Here is a 6,414-nt window from a genome sequence, read left to right on the forward strand (position 1 = left end):
TGAGACAACAATTAAATATGTCTTGTTTAGGACAAATTAAATTGCTGTTGAGTTAATTTATGTCCAGCCAAATTTAATAGTCTTTAAACTTGTCCAGCCGAATTTAATGAGTCTTGTTCAATTAATTGCTGCCGAATTAAATATGCTTGAACCTATTTAATTGTTGCTTTGTTTTTGCAATAAATGCAAGCATGTTTTCAGCCTTGGGAAGAGCTGAACGACCATCACTTTGCTACTGCCTTTTAGTGCACACCAATGGGCATGATAATTAAATTCAGCAGTAGCCCTTTTCCTCTCTTCAAGGTGACGGATGGGGCACTCCAACAGCCATGTTTCTTCCTTAAGAAAATCGTCTGAATAATGCTGACCATTGAAGTCTCCCCAATTGAAATTAAGAGCTCTCATGACCGTTCAGCTCACCGAAGCATCACCAGCAGCATGCATTCATTCAGCCGAATTTTCCAAAAGGCATATTGAGTTCATTTATTCTTTCAGCTTATGAGGAAACTTCAAAGAAACTTCCTTGGGACTTTCCAGCATTTTCCAGCTCATTTTGAGCTGATTTAAAGTGACAACGTTGAACCCTTCTAGCCTAAGAAAACAACTCATTAATTAGCTGAGTTGGCACATTAAATAGTTACCATTGCCGTCCCCAAGAAAGCTGATCAGTTCGCATTTAATGTAAAGGTTTTTAGTTGTATGGAGACACCTAGCTGTCCAAATTCATCTCCAAGGCTGGAGAAACATCCTAGAATTTTCTTGAAATGTTCTGGAATTTTCAGCACATTTAAAGGCTGAATTAAGTGACCAATCAGCTAGCTTTTGAGTCCATTCGGCTACTCCTAGATTAGGCTATAAATATTTGCTCATTTTTTTTACTTTAGAGGCTAATGAACATTTTATGAAATTTATCAACTTTGTGAGTTTGTTTTCAACTTTTCAATATTCTCTAAAGACTAGTTTGACTTATCAAGAATCCTTGTGGCATCATTCTATCTTTGTTTCCGAACTTATCACTTGGATTCCCAAAGTGTAGCGTTCTAAGATATGCCGAGGTTTCTATCAACTTTGATAGCAGGTCGAGGTCCTATACCAATATTCCACCTTATTTCTATACCATCTTTAATTGAATTAAGCTTTCATCTAAGTAACGGGTTAGCATACTCCTATTGTGCTAGTTCTTGCTTGAACCTTGGCTGAATTTCTAATTTCCATTCCTTAAATCATTTCCCAGAATCATGTTATCCTATTTGAGCCCAAGCCTCCTTTCATTCCATCAACCTTATTTGAAACACCCTAACTTACTCGATTTATGATCGGGCAAATTCTTAAGTCACAAATCTCATCTGAGGAGAGTGCGTATCAGGCAAGAGGCGAATAAGAGAGAAAATGAGAGATTCTTGGAAGAGCTCGAGAAAGTCATTGAAAAAGCCGATGAAAAAGAAAAAGAACAAAAAGAGAATGAAAATGAGATTGAAAAAGGAATTGAAAAAGAGAATGAAAAAGAGTTTGAGAGAGAAAAAGAAGTTGAACAAGAACAACGAGTGGAAAAAGAGATTGGGGAAAAAGAAATGAGAGATCTCGAGAAAAAAGAATCAAGTGAAAAAGAAAGGGAGCAAGCAAGGATTGTTTCCACTAACCCACCTGTTCGATCTTCTTGTGATGTAACTTTTCAGGTTCCTAAAGTCTTGTACGACCAATTCCAGCTTCACTACCTTTCAAACGAGAGATGTTTTCGGTTATTCGAGAAATGTAAGTACGTAAATGATGACCACCCACTTGTGATAAAGGTAAGAAAGGTAAGGATTCCATGTTTATCGAATCAAGGTCGTCCGATTTAAAAATTGCTCATAAAAATTTTGATGGGTCAATTTCTGACATGCCTCCATCATTTGATTTGATTAGTCCTTGTTCATCTCTTAATGACCCTACTTCGAAAAGTGCCGTGAAAATTCTGTCTTGTCACACGTTTGATCCTTCTATTGGATTGGCTCACCCTAATCGAATTTTAGATGTGTTTGATAAAAGCTTTGCACATACAAATTTTGGTTATATAAACTCTTTGAACTCATGTGTTAAATATGTCTGTTTAAACATGCCTGTTCATTTGGTTTGTGATAGATTTGAATCTTTGAATAGTTGTATGTTCACCGTGTCTTTGTTTGACATACATGTTAAAAGGCTTTCGCATGCAATGTTCAAACCGTTTGATTTTGGCCTTCAAGATAAAACTTTGAATTTTTATACGAGATTCCCATATCTTGATCTGCTTGGTTTTGTTAACTTTGCATGCTTGCTTGATCGAGTGGAATTTAAGTCCTGTAGTGAGTTGATGACATCATTTTCTAACATGTTGTGGAAATTGGAAATTATTCAAAATATGTTGCATGTTGGAATGAATGATCAAGTTCGTGTGTACAAACCTGGTATTTGTTACTTTGATTTGTTTTATAGAAACTTCAAGCAACTTGCTTATTGTGTATCCTATTTAAGTTTGTTTGAGATTTGTACTTTAATTAAGGCAATGAAATTTAATGACTTTGGTTTCAATGTTGTTTTGAACCTTAATCATTTTGCTTGGCCACATTTGAAATACTTGTTCGATTTTGAAAAGGTAAGGCCGACATATGTATATGGACTTGAATCAAATTACGAACACGATTTAATTTTTTTCTAAGTCCATCATTTCTGTTGATACTAATCTTTTTTATTACTGTGAACGACACCCTTTGAGAAGCACGAGCTGCCTTGGAGTTTCATCACCCATCCTAGTCGATCGAGATAAGAGGTTTGTTTTACATTACATTTTCGAGGAGAGAAGATTTGTTCTGATTGAAAAAGGTAAAACTGATCATAAGATTCCCTCTCTTAAAGGCCGTCAATTTAAAGTCTCTGAAAATTTTCAAATACCTTTGCTTCATTCAAATGAAGATGAAAATTTTATTGATTGGATGTTTGGAAATTATTTGAATCATGATGTGTTTGATTGTAGTTTTTGGCCTAGTATTGATTCGTTTGTGTTGGATTGTGACAATGGACGTAATGTTAAAACAAATCATGATAATAAGCAAATGATTGAAAGATGTTGGCCATGGTACACTTTGCGTGTACAATCACATGAAATTCTATTTTTGAATAAACATATTAAAAAGTTTTGGATGTGGAGTAGTATGCTTAACATTTTGCAAATATTCATGACTAAGTACCCTTTTATACAATTGAATCCCCATGTTTGCATTGATGGAATAATGAAACTTTTCAATAAATTGAAGTATGTTTGCTTTGCCCAATTGAGATTATTGCCATATGATCTTTGGACTACATTCTATAAGAGCTATTTGGATTTGATTACTTTGCACTTGTCATTGTCAAAATTGGTAAGTCATTTTTGGCAAGATAAAATCTGTCTTTTGCTTAGCATTCAGCTTAACTTTAGGTTTCTGTTGTCTTAATCCTCTGTTACTTATCTATGATGGTGAAGTGCTTACTTGTCTATTGATAAACCATTTTTAGGTTAATGTGATATCCATTATTCCATTCAACTGAGGAAAGCCGCGCAAGAAGGAACATTTTCAAAGGGACAAATGGCTCGACTTGACAACAAGTCAATACATTTTCAAAGGGACAAATGGCTCGACTTGACAACAAGTCAATTTCAAGAGGGGGTATGATGCGAACCCGGTCGCATCATGTTTTGATACACTTTGATGACATCAAGATTGGCCTAAACTCGAGGGGGTCCAAGTGCAAAATGAGACTTTTAATTTCATTTAAGTTGTTGGAATAAGGACTTGATTTATTTTAGTTACTTTGGTCTTTAATTATGTCTTGTTTATTAAATACATATTTTAATTATGACATGCATTATGTGTTTTGCATTTAATAAAGTCATGCATTATGTAACTCCCATGTTAGTTTAAGTCAGATTCATTAAATTAAGTCTTGCATTAAGTAACTCATTTGTTCATTTAGTTTGCATTTTAAACCATGCATTTAAGCATCTTAGTTTAATAAATGAGTTGTTGGACGTTATTCAACTCATCTTAGTTCTTTTAATAAGTGTTGCTCTTAATTAATCTAGTTCCTAGGATTATTTATTGATTCATGAGATAAGTTTATTTAATTTTGCTTCTTTAATTAAATTAGTTGCTGCATTAATTGATGACTTTGCTTTTAGTTTATTTATTGAAGTCATGTGTTTAGTGTGTTTAAGTTTAATAAATGTTACTTGTGCTTAATAAACTCATTTTAATGTGTTTATTGCAGGAGTCTTTTCAAGTCATAACCGTTACATTACAAGGGCTGTTACACATTAAAAAAGTGACTTTTTAAGTCATTTTTGGTTACAAATGAAGTGGCTATTAGAAGGGATGTTTTATACATCAATTAAGGATTTTTAAGGGGCATTTTAACTCCTCTTAAATTTGGCAGCAATTCCTTTCATCTACCAGCAGTTTTTGCTCATTCAAAGATGAAAACAAGCATTCAAAACACCATTTAGTTGCTGGTGTCTTTTCGGCTAGCCAAGGAACAACTCAAGAGACATTTTTCAAGCATTCATGGATATTCATTTAGCTGAATTTAAATGAATTCAATCAAGGAGTTATTAGTTACAAGAATTTCAAAAGTCTTGAGTTTAATTTTAGATTTAATTAGCACATTAAGTTGTGACTTTTCAGCTAGCTTTTCTATACCTATAAATAAGTGTAACCATCCATTTCAAAGAGGAGAATTTTTTTTGGATTTTTGACACTTTAATGAAAATTTACATCATTTTGTGATAAATCTTTCTCTCATATTTCGTTGAATACTTGTTGGCTAATCTAGGAAGCCTAGTGGCTTCAACCTGTTTTCTTCTCTATCTAAACTTATCACTACTTCATAGTGTGGCGTTCACCTTTTATACCGAGGTTCCTACTTCTCTAAGTAGTAGGTCGAGGTTTTTTCACTTTCATCCTTCCACCTTGAAAGCCTATAAGTATTTGGGTCAATACTCTTTAGTATTGGTTCTTACTTGCTTTTGAGTTCGTCTCACTCCATTCCATCACTATCCTTTATTTTATTGTTAGCCAAATTTTCCATTCCTTTCTTGAACCTAAAATCCATTTCATTCCTATTCCATATGCCTTTTCGCCTTATATTTTTTAATCGAATATATATAAAATTCATATCCATAAACCTATCTTAGAAACCCTTTTCAATAGCTTCCGCATTCATTAACTTAAAATTATCATCTCTAAACAAGTTAAATGAAAGCTTCTCGTAGACGATCGGGCAAACTAGCATACGACTCGACTCTCCCCAAAGCGGATCGTATCAGCTTTGATGTGAACAACTAGCTCGACTTGAGGAAAAGTCACTTTGAAGAAGGGGGAATGATGTAAGCATGCCCCGGAGCTCACCAAGCTTAAGCAAGGAGCTCATTAAGCTACCCCAAGGCCCTATTACCCATGCTCAAGCTATGCTCTTTAAGGAAGCCATCTCGGCTTTAATAACCAGAATTTGGAGCGAAACAAAGCTCAAACGCATTGATGAAGTCTGGTCCAGCTCATTAAAGACTCCTTTCACCTTAGTGCAAGTTGATTTTAGCTCATCTTCAGCTCCCCAAACTCTATTCAGCTCAAATCAGCACACTTGAGCTCATTTAAGCTCGTTTGAGCTCAACCTAGCTTAGTTTCAGCTCATTTCTTTATCATTATAATAAACTACGTATTAGTTTTATTTTATTTAATTTGTTACAGCTCATGACCGAATATCCTAGCTCAAGTTCATTAATTATTTTTCACTTGATTTGAACTACTCGAATTTAATATACTAGCTAGTCCATAATTAAATATGTTTAAATTTAATACGTTAATCAATATGTCTAGATGATATTTTATTAAGGTTTAACCGAATTCATGTTTGATTTATTCTCGAGTGTAAAACACGAGTGTTGTTTCGGTACATTTGACGACATCGAGATTGGCCTAAACTCGAGGGGCCCAAATGCAAAATGAGACCTTTAAATTCATTTATGCTGTTGGAATAAGGACTTGATTTATTTTAGTTACTTTAGTCTTTAATTATGTCTTGTTTATTAAATACATATTTTAATTATGACATGCATTATGTGTTCTGCATTTAATAAAGTCATGCATTATGTGACTCCCATGTTAGTTTAAGTCAGCTTCATTAAATTAAGTCTTGCATTAAGTAACTTATTTGTTCATTTAGTTTGCATTTTAAACCATGCATTTAAGCATCTTAGTTTAATAAATGAGTTGCTGGACATTTATTCAACTCATCTCAGTTTAATTAATAAGTGTTTTAGTTGAACTTTATTTAATAAGTAATGCTCTTAATTAATCTAGTTTCTAGGAATATTTATTGATGCACGAGTTAAAGTTCATTTAATAATACTTCTTTTAATTA

At 33.6% G+C, this 6,414-nt stretch overlaps 1 long non-coding RNA gene across 1 annotated transcript; it reads left to right on the forward strand.

The window, feature by feature from the left end:
• The first annotated feature begins 823 nt into the window (after nt 1-823).
• Nucleotides 824-4,785, forward strand: LOC108470405 (uncharacterized). The gene is made up of 2 exons (XR_008285905.1): nt 824-2,841; nt 3,514-4,785. It is a non-coding gene; the product is annotated as an uncharacterized LOC108470405 (long non-coding RNA).
• The last annotated feature ends 1,629 nt before the right edge of the window (nt 4,786-6,414 follow it).

Source organism: Gossypium arboreum, chromosome 7 (assembly GCF_025698485.1).
Source record: "Gossypium arboreum isolate Shixiya-1 chromosome 7, ASM2569848v2, whole genome shotgun sequence".
Classification (NCBI taxonomy): Eukaryota; Viridiplantae; Streptophyta; class Magnoliopsida; order Malvales; family Malvaceae; genus Gossypium; species Gossypium arboreum.